Source organism: Solea solea, chromosome 5 (genome assembly GCF_958295425.1).
Source record: "Solea solea chromosome 5, fSolSol10.1, whole genome shotgun sequence".
Classification (NCBI taxonomy): domain Eukaryota; kingdom Metazoa; phylum Chordata; class Actinopteri; order Pleuronectiformes; family Soleidae; genus Solea; species Solea solea.
The window spans coordinates 15,941,896-15,957,568 of NC_081138.1; the positions used below are offsets into that span (position 1 = coordinate 15,941,896).

At 38.9% G+C, this 15,673-nt stretch overlaps 1 long non-coding RNA gene across 1 annotated transcript in view; it reads right to left on the reverse strand.

The window, feature by feature from the left end:
- LOC131459091 (uncharacterized) overlaps positions 1-2,632 on the reverse strand; it is an 87,280-nt gene extending 84,648 nt beyond the window's left edge. Inside the window, exon 1 of the long non-coding RNA XR_009240199.1 lies at positions 2,361-2,632. This is a non-coding gene — a long non-coding RNA (uncharacterized LOC131459091). The remainder of the gene's footprint in view (positions 1-2,360) is intronic.
- Between the last annotated feature and the right edge of the window lie 13,041 nt (positions 2,633-15,673).

Consider the following 15,673-nt stretch of genomic DNA (forward strand, 5'->3'; position numbering starts at 1 on the left):
CCATTAAACTAACCAAATTATTTTCTTTGAAAATGATATGGACAGTCTCACAGGCCCGAACCAATGGATAGTGGGAAAAAAAGACGAGAGCAAAGGTGTCATCAGAATCTACTGTTTGATGGCAAATATTTCAGGAAAGAGAGGTTCAAGACCTCGCTGCAGACAAAAAGCCTCACATAGTTGGTGTCCTGAATGCAAGTGAAGCAGGCATTTCAGCGAGGATTCATTATTGCCTCTGGCATCTTTCAACATATGAAGTGTGGCCACAGCTAAAAGAGGAAGCTGCTTTTTTTTTTCCCTTTTAGCAAAGTGAGCGTGGCTTGATGTGGATGACAGATTCAGACTGGCCTGAAGCAAACGTCTATCTGAGCCTTGGATGGTCATCCTTTTCAGCATTTAGCTGCATTTTTGCACCATCAGCTAATTAAGGTTGACCTGTCATTAAAGACACATAAATCAGACCTTAATGTGATTCAGGAGTCTTGGTGAGACACTGGGTGGGAAGAATGGGGTCCTTTGATTTAATGGACCCTGAGCTGAAGGGGATATAAGTCTTGATAATGATGACCAAGTACAGTGTATTGATTACCGCTCCCCTCTGGTGTCTATGGGGGTTAAAGCAGCCAGGAAGGAGACTGAACTGTGATAGCTCAGCTGTGAGAAGGAAGTTTACACAGGGCCACAGTGGTCAGAATAACTTCACTAATGTGTTTTTGTCAAACCACTTTATCATTTCTATGAGAAGCCTGCTCATTTATTAATCTGGTTACTGCTGTAACAAAAGAAAAAAAAACTAATTCTATGTGAATATTAGAAAGATATTGCTATCTCTCTGGGGGGGAAACAAAGCACCAACTTTGGCTGACTCGCAGATGACAGCTGTCCTGAAAATACTAAATGTACACCAAGGATAGCATTCTAGGTCTATGACTTGTCCCTCTTTAATTGTCAGAAAGATAAACATTCACGCAACGGATGCCAACTACTGAATTAACTGTTAACTCTATCATGTGCAGTCCACCTCGGTTCTACACACAATTCCCATCCATGCCATCACTTCTTTATGAAAGTGCTAAATGCTGGCAGGGGCCGCACTGGGAAATTGTCCACAGTAAGAGCTTTCACTAATTATAAGACAACAGTAGCAAAAGTTTGACAGTTAGTGGTTTGGCATTTTGCATTCCCATCATTATAAAACATTAAATATCTCTCATATAAGAGTCGTGGGATCATTTTGCCCAGTGTCATTAAGATTCTGGTTAATTATCATGGCCCATTGGGTCCAGCACCTCCTGCAATGTGCTGCTCCCCTCTGTCCATTATCCACTATGCAATTATCAACACACTGTCTAGCCACCATGACAACATTTGCTCTTGAAAACATGTTAATAATTACCTCAAGATGTTGATTTGGAAAATGCTGTTAACGAAAGGCTCTCTTGTTAGTTTGCCTGGTTTTGAAATCAAAAGGCTTTTAGGTAGGAACTTGAGAGAATGTAATTGCCTGCTTTCAAAACTGCTCCTGCAAAACAGCTCTTAATTTTCTTCCATCACACAGTGTTTTACATTAAAGGAACAATGATAATATCCTATGTTGGTGTGATGCCAATCGACTGTCTGTGGCTGTCTCTAACTGAACATAGTGGCTTTCAAGAATGTAAAAAAAGAAGAAAAAAAAAAGGTGTTTGTACATCAAATATACACAACAATGTCAGTAAATCCATCACTTTCTCATAAGCCACATCCACAGAAATATCTCATAAAAACAGCACACTGAAATTGACTGACACAACCCACAGAGCAGTATCTTACCTCCAACATATTCCTGTATTTGTTCTATTTTCGATTGCTCTGTGTTATGCAAATTTTAAAGAAAATGTGATTCATACATGTTGGAAAAAAATCAATATCTAACTTGTGGTCTTTGTACTACAGTATAGTGTATCATATTTAAATGCTCCATCACATTTTCAATTTCACAACAACAGATATCAGAAAAATCCCAATTAGATTATTTCCCTAAAAGCACTCAGCCCTACTACACATAATCTAAAAAAACATACAAAAACAGTAACTTACAAATAACAAGTAATATTGTAAAGGTGTTTGCCTTGTGTACAGTGCCTTGAGATAATGTATGTTGTGATTTGGAGCTACATAAATAAAAGTGAATTCAACTCAATCGAAAAAGCACATTTCTATAAATCAAACCATGATAGTAGTATTGCTAGTGAAGTGTCACATCTAAATCAGCTTTTTTACACTTGGTCATAGTTAAACAGCGTGTACCTCCTATGTGTTTGTTTGTAGTAGTTACAAACAAACAAACAAACAAACAGACAGACGACAGTAAAACTCACCTGAATACTTTTCCAGAGAAACTGAGCCCGCGTCCTTCTCCGAGTGAACGGTTTACATGTTCCAACAAACAACAGGTGTCGATCGTTTCCTCATAATTAGCTAGCACGCGCCACGTTTGTTTTCCTGCTGATATATCGTTTTCTCACCTGTGATATTTCAGTCAAGTTTACTGAAGAATCACAACTTTGTACACGTTCTCATTGACAAACTGTGTAAACTAAACACTGGACGCCGCGTTCGCTGTTTCCCCGTTGACGCCATACGTCAGCGTGTCCGCCATCTTGGGCAGGTCGACGTGGAGACCGAGAACTCCAACGTCATGACGAGTCGTTTTATATTCAATTATCTGTATTAATTTAAGTACTAACAATGGCAATCACATACGGGGGTCAAAATAACAAGACACTGCAACTAAGAGTGAAATTAAACACTCTGTGACTGCAAACTATTCACAATCATTTTATCCTGTACAATAACATGTCACCAGTGTCTGAAGTGGGAAACATTAGTGCTGATACCAGCCTTATACAAAAGATTTACTCAAGCATTAAACACTAAATGATGTTTTTCAGAAAACAAAACATACCAGAAGTTACCAACATCTATTTAGTCCATTATAAAATAACAAAAAAACACATTTTGCCAATTTGTATATTTAGACTATGCTTAACATTTCCACCAATGATTCAAACACAGTCCATTTTATTTTGCGTCCTACTGTTCCTCCAAGACACAAAAGTGTCAAGAAGTCGGTGAATATTACTTAACGTTAGTGACCATTTTAAACACTTCCAATAGATATTGTTCTATTGTTATAGAACATCACGTAGTGTAAGTATCAATAATCACAATACAGCTGTGACCAAAGCAAACAACATCCACGAACGTTATAAAAATTCTGGCCTTATAGATATTGTTAATAACATGCTTAAATGAATTTATAATTGCACTAATCACAGTCATGATCACAATATGAAAGTACTTTCACGTTCATCTTCATGAAGACAAATGTAATTTCAAGTATTTCATGTTCAGTATTCTTATAAAACATTTTAAGATTGACTGAATTTCACACCAAATCAAAGATTGGCTTGTACAATATCCTTTAATAGACACAAATACATACATAAAGGACATGAATGAAGCATCTCTACTACAACGACATTGACGTACGATGCTGCTGATCATGAGGCGTGTACATATATGTATGTCTATATGCACATGCTACTTCTCAGGACTTATGCATGTCTCAAATGCCCATTGCTTGGTTACCAGTTGAATTCCAGGCTCTACTAGTCTACTAAGTCATCATGAACATCATCAATAACTCATAAGTCACAATGATTCCAATACCTTAGTTAATGCATTAATGAATGCCATGAAGTCAGGCATGAAGTACATGTAAATTACTGAGAGTTCGTCCGGTAATTCATGAATTAATTAATGATTTGTCACGCATGAATTCATGATCATTCATGTACCTTGACCCTAAAGTGTTACCCAAGTTTCTTTTAATATCAGAAGGCTCATTAAAAAAGTTGCCTTGGACTTCCTCCTTGCATTTTGCAACATTTCTGGGGAAGTTTAAATAAATAATGATATCATTTGGCTTGATCTGATGGTGACGGGGAAATTCAAGGGATTCGAGAACACATTTCTACATCACAGAGCTGGAGGCTGTCATATGGCAGTGGAACATTCCTGACAGGCCCCTAGTGTGTCCAGTAATGACAAACAGCAGAAAGGCTCGAACACTGTGGTGCTTTCCACTGCCTCATGCCACCTCTCCTGCTGAGATGCAACTGCAAGTGTCTGAGTGCTGCTTTTCATGTAACATGTTGCCTGTCATTTGAAATAGACTGGCATGTGTTAATTACAAGTTGTGTTCATGGGTCCCCGCGGCGTCTTGCTCTCTTGTGACCACTAGCTGTGAATCGGATGTGAGCAATTCTTTAGATTTACCCAGTTAGTCAACCAGGAAGCTGAAGGTCACATGACCTGCCATATTTGGCCATCGGTCACTAGTTTTTTTTTTATTTGGAGTTGTACATTTCCATTGTGGAAAAGAACTTGCACTCTTCCTATGACATTTAAAGTAAAGCGCAAACTGAAGATGAAAATCAAACACAATATCCCTTAGTGGATTCACTACCTCACATACCATATGTGTATATAGCAATCCTGGTTCTCTCTGCCCTCCAGATGCTCACATATCTGCATGCACACACATCTCACTCACCCTGTTGCCAATTTTATACACACTGTATCCTTAGATCATATCAAACCTGTGTGCACCTTAGTGTCTTGTTGCAAATGAGCCGTTTGTATCACCACGTGTAAATGTTAGGGATCCAAAAGCAGACCCAGGGTAAAGTGAGTTTGCTGTTGAATAAAGGGGGAGTCACTATGGGTGTGGAGATGAGACACGGCTGAGGCAGAGTGCTGGCAAGCAGATGAGCGAGGAAACTGATTGGCAGGGTGAACTGGCACGGGAAGGTGAGGAGAGAAGGCGGAGGGAAGTGGGTGCAGGGAATTCTAAACACTGGAGAACACAGTCGCTCACAGGCACAAGGAATCATGGGAATAGCTGAAGTACACCGGATACAAGAGTGTGGCTACACCTTAAAGGCTGGCAGAACATGACTCTCCCTATCTCTCTCTCACACACACACACACACACACAGGTGCATGCACATCCAGGTTATTGCACAGTTATCAGTTATTAGGACACTGCATTGACTTCCACTCTTTTTGAACTGTTATCACTAACCTTAACCATAAACAGTTAATGTCTATAAATAAATTTGACTTGAACACATAAGGGAATAATTTGGTATTTCTCCATTCTCACACGCACACTTACGGTCAATTTAGAGTGTCCAGTTTAATCCTAATCCCCAAATCTGCATGTTTTTGGACTGTGGGAGGAAGCGGGAGAACCCAGACAAAACCCACGCACACATGGGGAGAACATGCTAACTCCATGCATAAATGCCCTTGTTCTGATCGGGTCACAAACCCGAGGTCTTGCAAACCACTGCATCAACCGTGTGGCCCTTAAAGAAAGATAATTTCTGAAGAAAGTGCAGTGTGCATTTTGCACCACCTAAAGCAAAACTGAATTGCTTGCTTGAATTTCCATAAAGAAACAGTTTAAAAAGTATGAAGAATCTGTAATATACAAAATGGAAGAATGTGAGATATCCTGCGCCTTAAATGATGTCTAAAAAAAAGAAAAGAGCTTTTGAAGCTTTACTGCATTTTGCAGCAGGTCCCTTACTTGAAGACATGCAATGGCGGGGTCATATGTAGTTTCACCGATCCATCCGAGAGAATAACTGGACTGTTTTCATCAACAAATGCAGCTGTCAACACCCAATAAAACTTAAATGACCTCAGTTTTATTTTTCCCCTGCTGGAGGAAACCGGCGTGAAGATAAATGTCAACGGCCAGATGCATTTATTCATTATTCTTATCCAATGCGATAATCCAAAGTTTATCTGATATGGATTTCTGAGAGCGAGCACAAACACAAGCATGCATAATTTGACAGAAATAGCAAGCGGCCTTGACAACAACAAAACACACTCACTCACCCCGCACACACACACACAAACTTCTAACCCCACCTGCACACACGGCCTAATCTTTTATTGAAGAACCTGAATAACACAAATGAATGTGTGCATCTTTATTAGTAACATTCAAAGGGACCAATCATTATCTTTTAATTACTAGTACCCCGCAGTAGGACCCATTAAAGCAAAGTAATTAATCTAACACTTTGGCAGGGGAGGGGATCGGCTGTATAAACAACAAGTTCATTGAAACTGATTTTGAGCCATAGTATTTACACATGAAGAGGCACTGAATAACAAATTAATGATGCAAGCAAGTGAGGCAGTACAAGTTACCATGTCTTCACAACACAATAGTTTATCAGATGATGTTTATTTGTTGACATTTTCTTACATTTCTGAGGGGGGAAAAAAACACACTCCTGACACCAAGGCTGAAGATAATAGAGAAAAAAAAAACAATACACAAGATGCAAATATATTACAATCATACTCAGCGACTCATATACCACACCTTCGTCTATACGACGTAAATGCTATTTATATCTCCCCCCATTAATATATTAGTGTGTGCTCTAGCAATGTTGATGATTGATTAACATGTCAAATTAAATCACTGTCAAAGCAGCGTTAGCTGTTCTGATATTCCAAACAGTCCAATTACAGGCATTAATTGATTGAACTCACTCAGCCCTCAAGGACACCAGGAGACGACCACAAACATGCGATTCTGCTGTCTGCAATCTTTGGAGATGTTTGAAAAGCATTTCGTGAAAAAGATGACTTTTGATACAGAATGTACAGCATCGTTAAGTTCATTGCTCAACACCCACTACCCACTGTAGCCTCACGCCACTGGCTGCCTGTTTATTTTCAAATTTTTATTATTTTTGTTTTTAAATCATTAAATGGTCTTGCCCTACCTTGTCTCTGAGCTGCTTCATCCGTATACACTCCCGTCCGGTCTCTAGAGTAATCTTAACGTAAGCTCAGAGGGGAAAAATGAATGAAAGGAACATTTCAGAACCATGGACAGCTCATAACAAACAGGCTGCATTATTAGTTGCCATTTGATGTTGTATTTATGGTGAATGGTCTGTATTTATATGGCGCTTTTTCTAGTCTTGATCTATGGTGGCCTGGAAGTGCAAACATTTATTATACTTTTACAAATCCCAAAACAAATCAACAACAAAAGACACAATTCTGACGGTTTTGAAAAAACCACCAGCTCCATCTTGGCAGTTTGTATAGTAATGTTAAATATTATGTGTCATACTTTCAAAAAAAAAAAAATCTAACAAAATAATGAACTGCTAACTTCCGGGTCACTTACAGGTGGCACATTTTTGTTTTCAGGCACCTACTAATAATATATCGACTGATTGCATGTACAGTATAAACTGGGGAACAAATATGCATGAAATATATCGTAAAATCATTCATTAAAGTACACGCAATTAAATCAAAATTTCCCAAAAAAAGGACTGGTAAAGATGTGGGCAGCATCTACACTGCCTAAATCTGCAGGTCAGCAAAATTCAGAATAATGTTTTGAATAATACAGCATCCACTTCCTGTGTTTGAAGAGAATAATGCAGTATTGACTTTCAATTTGGATACGCATCCATTTTATACATCACAACAGAAATCTCAGCATTAAAGTCTCAGCATTACGACAATAAAGCTGCGACACATCAACAGCACAGATGAATAACGGCATAATGAAAACGATGTGTGCGCTGATTCTCACTTTGCTAATGAGCGTTTAGTTTATAAAGTTTGTCTTCCGTCGCTGTATCTGTCTCACTGACATCATTAAGTGCTTCCAAGCTTGAGCCTATACTTCAAAATAATATAACAATAAATCACACATATACCATCACTTTCTGAGGGAGAAAAAAAAACAACTTAACAAGCACAAAATGTTACACTGGTCGGCAAAGTTTTTATCATAATCTGCAACCAGGAAAAGAAAAATGATCATTACCAGCTGGAGAAAACAGCAATGTAAGGCTTTAGAGTCAGATGGTTCGGAGACTTGACAGGCTTGCGGTAATTTGTCAGGGTTGCTCTCCACGAGTGTCTCAACATCATGCCCACACTTAACACATGAAATGATTCATCTGCATCCACGAGAGAAGCAGAGCACCATTTCTAAATTACCTATGAGTTATCTCCTCAATAACTTCTAATCAGACAGCTGCTGTTTCCTCCACTGTAAACAAAAGTAATTACAGTAGATGTGATGGATGGAAAGAATAAGACAGCTTCTGCATGCTCAGGACCAGCCTGGGACTTTGTAGAGCAGAACACTTTAATTAGGGACAGCCTAGCCAAGCACAACTGAATGAGTCTGACAAAGCACACATTTCAGTTTGCTAAAAATGAGCCTCTGACTTTTTGTTTTCCCAAGTTCGGGCCGGTGATTTACTTCAGCACCTTCCGTGGGAAGTTATTTCGAGAACCGAGCGTATCACTCCATCCTGATTATACTGTCGGTAATAGGATTCTAAATAGAATTTTGGGATAAAAATCAAACATGCAAGCACACTGAGTCAGATAAAACCTGCCTGCACTTTCCCATTGGTGTGGGACAGGAGTGAGTACTCCCGTTGCTTCAGAATCTTTGCTCTCCCCAGGGACTGGCGTCGAGGAGGGAGACTGTGGAGGCAACAATGTTTTTTTAGAGCGTGACAAACTTACCTGAGTCTGGTCGAGATCTGTGTGCTGATTGTAAATAGTGTAAATGTTGCTGTAAATGACATTTGTGTGTTTAGTCACGGTACGGTGGGGGTGAATCGCCACCTTTGTTTTGAGCACTGCTTTTCTCCTGTTTACCTGGCTGGGAGGAGGGGGTAGGGATTAGTGTGTGTCTTTGCTTTTGTTTGATAGGGTTTACTCCGTTTCTGGTTGGTGGGGAGTTGGGATTTTTGTTTGTTATTTTGGCCTGGATTCACCCTGAAGTCGTTATAATCTCATCGTGACAAGCACTGTCACTTTTCACTCTAAATTATAATAAATTGTTCACTGTTGTCACACGTTTTTCCCCTAGGCTGCGGGTAACAATAAATGGACTGGTGGCAGACTGTGACGTCTGTGAACTTACGGTAGCAAAAACTGTAACGGCGCCAGTCAAATTGTGAATCTTGAGACTCCAAAAGGGAAGTTTGATTTGCAAGTGTCTGCAGGAAAAGAGGTTATTAAAGACACTTTGGACGAGGACAAGCGCTCACCTGTATGCCATTTCCCAACAATCCATTGTTTCTGTCCTCTGCGTTGGATCTGCGTTTCCGCCAGTGGCCCAGAATCGGACTAAAAAAAATTGGCAGGCTTGTTTTACAGCTAACATCTTTATGTCCTTTACCCAAGCGGTCTGTTTGGTGTTGCATCATCTCAATATTTTTAGGTACCTGCATCACAGAATTGTTAAAGAAAAAAAAATCACAACACTTTGTTTTCCTCTCCAAACCCCACACACTGGTGAGAAAAGTGCTTTCCTAAGAATCTTTGCAATAAAGCCCACTTCAGCAGAAGACTAATGCCTTCAGCTATCTCCACCTTAAACAATATGTTTTTCTTTTGTGTCTGATCTTTTCATGTCCTATATGATTTTTTTTCTCTGCTGTGACTTTTGCAAAGTGAGACATGCAAATGTACAGAAACGGTGAAAACATCTTGGTGACAACTCTAGATCTCAGATTTCTGATGTTCTAATGTCAGCAGCTTCTTTAGATGATCTTTAGGTTTGGATTGAAGATGAACTATTTCATATATGTGTGATAAGATAATAGATCCAGAGCCAAAATTGGCTCTGGATCTTGAAACTCGCTAACCAAAGCTCATGTTGTTTGACTTGTTTCACCTCATACTCTATAACTGGAAATCTAGCTCTCCGCGTGCTGCATCTCCACAGCCGACGGGTGGACAAGATAATGGCACATTTAACGTTGGAGGAGCTAAGATATACTGTCCCACTCAAGGCTCAGTAGACAAATTCATTACAGTGTGTAGTTTTACAACACTGTACACACTGTATGACTGTGACATATGGATGAAAAAGAATGATCCCTATTTATTTGTATTATTATTTATTATTTTACTATGTTATTATTTTTATTTTTATTAATAATGTTATTATTATTATTTTTATTATTGTATGTATCAGTATACTATGGGCAGTTTTTTTAACGCACTTGCTGCTCAAAAGTAAAAAAAAAAAACTAAAACTAAAACGTGCCTTTTATTCAGTAGAAACAGAAAATTTGCTCATGATGCTGAATACTATCTATCTGTATTCCTGACATGAGGAAAACTCTGGCTCAATGGCTTGCATTACAGGACAAAGAAGATAGGCTACTTGTTTTTATTCTTTTTTATTCTTTCACCTGTAAACTAAAAGAAGACTAATGCAACCTTGCATGCATTCACATTCACATTTTTACAATCCCTCCTGAGGGAGTGCAACGTTTCCCCAGGCTGATATTCTCTTGGCCAAAGTGGACAAACCAGATCCAGAGAATGCTATTTTAACTGTTTGAATCTTTCTTTCGACTAAGAGTTCATGGTCAAAGACTCCGAAACAGTTTCTATGACATTGTTTACATCTCTTTTAATCACGTGATCATTCTTTCATCCATCCATCCAGCACATCCCAGGTTTTCATAGTTCAGGACACGTGCAAAGCGTCTGCGTGTGACTGTCTTTCTCAGTTAGTTTAGGATTTTGTAGCATTTTTAACAGATGATCTTACTTTCTATATTTTGTAAATGTTTCTCGTCGATAATAAAGATTCTGATTCTTATTCAAGAGAACTTTGACTTCAGTCTGATGTTGCTCTTCACCACGGCGGCCTATTGTTCTGCTTACCTCAATTTAAATACCCATTCATGATCTTATTCTCTCGGCTGCTGTAAACATTACTTCTCTTTAAGCTGATATCAAAAAGGTCTGACATGCCGGTTCTCTAAACTGCTGTTTTTTAAAGAAAGTTTGGATTGAGGCTTTACTTCTACAGTAGGAGCATCAAATGTTGTTTTCTTCCCCCCCTTCATTGTAGCATGACATTGTCTGACTCTAAATCCTTATACAAACATTTCATGCTCACTAAAGCTGCCTGGAATTCACCAAGGAGGATAAGAACGTTATGAATTCCTGTGTTTTTCACTTTCGTTTGTTTTGATTTGATTTGTTTTGTTTTTTTCCGCATTGTGATATAAACCAGGATTTGTGTGCAGCCTTAAACCAATAGAGTCTGATCTTAATAAAGACACAGTAGACTATGGACAGCCCTTGACTGAATGTTATTTATCAAATGTAATTGAATTATCATCATTTTATGTTCCTGGGTGAATGGGGTTTATTTTGGCTTCCATCACCTGTGCTGCTGTCTCCTCAACCCAGTCCCCTAATAGCCCTTTAACACCGAGCGTATCGCAGACGATATGTTTGCGCGAGTTACTGAAGTTACGCGACGGGTTGTGCTATTGGAAAAATTCCAACGGTTTCTGAAAGCTGAGAAGTTGCATGTCAAAGGCAACATGTGGTTATTACGGTAATTTCCCTCATGCTGTTGCAGGAAGCCGGCGAATCAGCGTCTTTGTCACAAGAAAGGAGACAAAAAACACGAAAAATATGGTGTTCATATGTTTGGTTTTGTTTTTTTCAATAAAACTTTTTGTTTTTCTTCATTTTAAGTTGTTAATACACTATTTTGACATTCTTAACTGCCAGATAGTGAAAGTTATTCTGGAAAATGGTCACCAGTCTTTTAAAACCACTCATTTATCTCCTGACAGTGAACCTGCCTACATGGTATTTTTGTAAATATATAGCTTTTTCTATGCATTTGGTCTTTCATACAGAGAGGATTAAACTCCTGCCAGGGTGAAGAATTTTATAATCTTTATTCACTTTGTATGTGTGAGTTTTAGGCTGGTAACACGTGTGTGTGTGTGTGATGACGTGACATTTATTAAAAACAGTGGTGTAGTAATGTAATGAATTACATGTACTCGCATTACTGTAATTGAGTAGGTTTTTTTTAAGTAATTTTTAAAATTTGCAATTTTACTTTCACTTAAGTAGGTTTTTTTGGAAGTACTGTACTTCGCTATGTTTTAAATCACATCCGTTACTGAGTAAAAAGTTGTTGAAAGAATTCATGCATCAAAAACTTTGGCAGCGGATGATGTGTTTACATATTATATTTTTTCATCACTTTAATTTGTAAAGGTTTGCCTTTAATTAAAAAGAATTAACGGGAGATTTGTATCCCCTTATCCTTTTTGCACGACACAAGAAAGAACCCAAACCTTCTTAAAACGGGTTTAAACAAACTACTATTTTTATTATAGTATAATATTGCAGTACTCTTTTGTAAATACAGAGGCTACAAGTGCAATATAGAGTGTCTTATATCCTTTTTTTTTCAGCACAACCTATAGACAGTCTTGTGAAATTATATTTTTTTTCCACTTCATCCACCAACTATATAAACACACCTGAGCAAAAAGTACTTAAATGTTTCAAAATCAGATTGAATTTGTGAAATGTAGACATACTATGCCACAAGTTCAAAGTTGGCTTGGCTCATTTTTATCAAGGAAGCGACAAGGAAGCTATTTTATCACTAAAAATATGTATGCGATACAAAAATGAATCACAACTTTGACTCAACAACATGCAAGAAGACGAAAAAACACATTTTGTAAAGTCTGAAGATGTGACCTATAAACACACACCCTCCACGATGTCCATATGAGGAGTTCTGAATTATTCCCCATGACAATTGACTACGGTTAGATGCATTGTTCCTGTTAAATAAAGGATAAATAAATAAATGAATAGGTCTACTCAGGATTGCACTACATGCATACACAGTTCATTTCTTATTTGTGTTGTTTGTGTATCTAAACATGGCTGTTGAGAACCTGTGTGGGCAGGAGAATTTTTAAAAACTGAGGAGGAAAACGTCAGTTTTCAAAAAAATACCCATGTGTGTGTGGACTAGTCTGCCTTTGGGTGCTCTCCGTCTGTCCGTCTGTCTGTCTGTGCTGCTCCCTTCACAACCCCCTTATTTATGGAACACCATCGAGGTCACTTTGCCTGTTTTATGTTTAGCTCCATTGTATGAATGCTAAATACGTTAGTGGGGGGAAAAAAAAGAATAAAAAATTGTAAAATGTTGGCAGCGTTTTCTCCTAAAGCGGAGAACAGACCCAAGCAGACCATAAAAACGATGTGAGGACACTTACAGTGAGCAAAATTCCAAGTAAGTTCCACACTGTGCTCACATTCAGGGTAACTGACTACTGGCCAAAGCCCAAGCTATTTACATGCACCTTAGATAACTTGTGATAGAGTAGCCTCTGTTTCCATGAATAAACCAATTACACAGTGCTCTTCAATCCTGATCCTGGAGCCGACACTTTTTTTTTTTTTCTTATTTCTGTTGTTACTTAATTGCATTCACTTGCTGTCCCTGGTGTGAATAAGGTCCTGATTAGACGGCGAGAATGAAACAGCCCCGAGTGTTTGGACACAGAGCCGCTGATCTCAGGTGTCCCATCCCAAGTATGAACGGGAAAAAGCTGCCAGTTGCCTCCTCTCTGTTGGACTAAAATGACTTTTAAGAGTGCGGACAGACATGATTTGTGCACGCGAAAGCATCGGTTATATAAAGCGGGAAAAACCAAAGGGGTGGGGGCGGCATTTACTAAAGTACACTAAGCATTTAGTGTGTGCTAAAATTTAAGGGGCACAGCTGGCTATATTTGAGTGACTACTTCACTGGGACCTCATGTTCAAATTAAGTCAAATGCAGAGTAGCAGAAGTGCTAATATAAATCTATTCTTCTGCTTGAACCATAGTCTGAGCCAGAGCGTGAGAGCGGTGTAGAGTGGGGGGGGGTTGTTTTGCCTCGAGTGTTTTTTTGTTTTTTCTTGACAAAATGGGAGCGCCGATGTTCTCTCTCGCCTCTAAATATTGGATCATCCCGTCTGCACGGATGGCAAATGTTGCTTTATTTGTGCAGCTATGACTGCCAGAGTGTTTGCCCAGTCGCCGTTTTCTCGCCACAAACAGCCGACAGATGTGTTCACAATAACAACTTGTACCGAGCCAGGGTGAGAAGTGTGCCTCTGTGCACGTGTGCGCGGAGGAATGAAAATGATCTGAAACTAAATCTAAATACACGGCAATTCCCCCCCCCCCACACACACACACACACATATTCGTTACGTTATACTGTATTGTATTCCGTGGATTCCATCCTCTACTTTGAACTTGATTTGAAAGTTTCCAGGTTTAAAAAGTGCTTAAACGTCCAAATCAACAAATTGCTGCAAATATTGACTTTCGCTGAAACGTGTGGACTGAGCTGTTATCAAGACCAGCATTCATTTTATTGTAATTAATCACTTGTCGGATTTGCTTAGAATGTGCATTTATAAGGACAGTGATCCCACTGCAGTTGCTTGAAAGGTAACATCAGTTAAGTTAATGATATAGGATTTTCCACTTATACGCCAGGCATCTTTAAGAAAGAGGCAAATGCATTATGGTTTAATCTTGTTTCGCTAGTATATATATTGTGATTAAGTGCATGTAAAGGGATAAAAAGTGTTTAAAACTTAGGTTTCAAATCATGTAAAATTGTCTCACACACACATGTTGGCGATTCATTTACCCTAACCCTAACATAAACCTAATTCTAACCCCAAAAAGTCCTTTAAAGAAGTGAGGACCAACCAAAATGTCCTTACTTCAGTGAATGCCCTTAAGCTTTTTGGTCCTCAAAAAACAACAAATACAACACACATACACACAGTCTGACTTACATTCAATTCCTTAAGACTTCTCTAACCTTAACCATTACTAATACAGGCTTAACCCGAACCTTAACCATCACAACTAAGTGCCTGACCCTTACCCTAACCCTAACCTAAACCCAATTCTAACCCTCACCCTAAAACCAGATCTTAACCCCCCCCAAAAAGCCCTTAAAAGAAGTGAGGAGGAGCCAAAATGTCCTTAAAACAGTCCTTTAGACTTCTCTAACCCTAATCCTAACCTTAACCAAACCCTTAACTCACCCTAACCGTACAACATGCCCTCACCATAAAATTGAATAATTAAAGTTATGGGGTCTTGCATGTTGTGACTGTGTAAACAGATTTAAGTCCCCACAACATGACTAATGTCTGAAACACAAGCACGCACACGCGCGTGGATGCTTACACTTTATTGGGGACCAAAGCAGCTGAACGTGGCCGTTTGTCTGCGTTTGTACAGAATATAAATGTAAATGCTCTCGTATCAAACCACCTGTTTAACAAACGGGGGTGACGGGGGGGTTGTTTCGTCGATTTACTGCAGGACAATCATACAGCAGATGGCTGTGGTGCGTCATATTTTTAGACGGGTGTATATAAAAAAAAAAAAAAATCCTGCACGGAAGACGGGAGATAAACAGTTTTAAGCCCTTACTGCACAATTCTTATCTTTGTTTTTTTCCTCCACGTTATTCTTCACCACTATTTTCTAACGTACACAATACGTAAAGGGGAGAATCTCTACATTTCATCTTTGAAATGATTGTGTCTGTGAATGTGAGTCTTGGCCGTGGGGCAAACTCCCGAAACCCTGCCAAACCTTTATATTGATAGATAAATAAAAGGAGACATTAGCATCTTAAACATTTATGCTCTTGAACCTGGGTCCATGAAAAGG